We start from the raw sequence: 1,310 nt of genomic DNA on the forward strand, positions 1-1,310 counted from the left end.
CGCATAACGAGGACTCTTGGAATCCGACCAGACCTCGGCGCTGCGCTATGACGTAATCTACCTTCAAATCTGGCCTTCTAAGGACGCGTCCCAGGATTTCAAACAGAGCAAACATGTTATACCAAACTCAATTCAGGTGACATGAAGGAAGGAACCATGAAAAGGGATTATTAAGAAAAAGAAGCAAACCTACACAAAAACAATAAACTATAAACCTGAAGTAATATTTACATACAATACAATTAAACAAATCTAAAGTCAATCACAAAACCCATCAAACTTAACAAAACTAATCCCAACCTACCCTCCTGATAATTTTGGTTTGCTCCAAGTGCATTGCAGCACCTGGAGCCCTCCTACCTTTTTCAGCCACGTCCTGCTGAGGAGCCAAACCAGGAAAAGGTAGGTACTTTGACTTATCATAAACAGAAAATAAGGTCAAATAATTGACATTAATGTTTTAACTTTCTTTCCACAAGCAGGATGGCCAGTCCTTCTGCTTCACAAGAAAGCTTGCCAAAAATGTCCAAACAAAACTACAACAAAGAACTCATACAACCCACCTATTTGTTCCGACTTAATATTGCATAACACAAAATCAATAATCATATTTCATGGGGTAATGGGACACCTGGTCCCCATTACATTGTGCATGCTCTTGTACGTGCATTTATTTTTAAAGTGGAGAGGGTGGGTCTTACAAAAAATCATCCACAATACCTTGAAGTTGCTTCTGTATACTCCTCATTAAACCCATGTCTCCCTTCTTGGAAGGCTTGTTTTTTTCTTGAGCGATTGCATTAGATCACTTGTGATCCATGTTTTATTATTTGGGAAGCATTTCACTGTTCTGGTAGAAATGGTTTTATCTACACATACGTTTATGTTATCAGTCACACTCTCATTGCTTTCATGCCTTTTTCTTGTGGTTGACAAAGTACATCCCAGTCTTTAGCCTCAAAACAATCTTGCAGGGCCAATTCAGCTTCCTGTGACCATTTTCTTACAGTTCCTTTTAATGCAGGTTGTCTCTTAAAAAGTGGCTTATGATCTGAGCAGAGAAAAACAAGATTGTGATCTGATTTCCCAAGAAGATGTCTTACTTCAGAGATCTAGGAGACATTTTCACAAAACAACTCAAAAGTTTTGTTGTCTCCGGTGCAGCACCTGACAAACCGTTGGAACATTGGCAGTGTAGCAGAGAGTGAGGCGTGAATAAAATCACCAGTTATTGCCACAAATGCATTGGGATGTTGTGTCTGTAGCTTAGCAACAATGTAATGATTACCTTGCAATGAGGAGATGAAGGC

The sequence above is a fragment of the Cyprinodon variegatus genome, unplaced genomic scaffold, assembly GCF_000732505.1.
Source record: "Cyprinodon variegatus isolate N-32 unplaced genomic scaffold, C_variegatus-1.0 Scaffold799, whole genome shotgun sequence".
Lineage (NCBI taxonomy): Eukaryota > Metazoa > Chordata > Actinopteri > Cyprinodontiformes > Cyprinodontidae > Cyprinodon > Cyprinodon variegatus.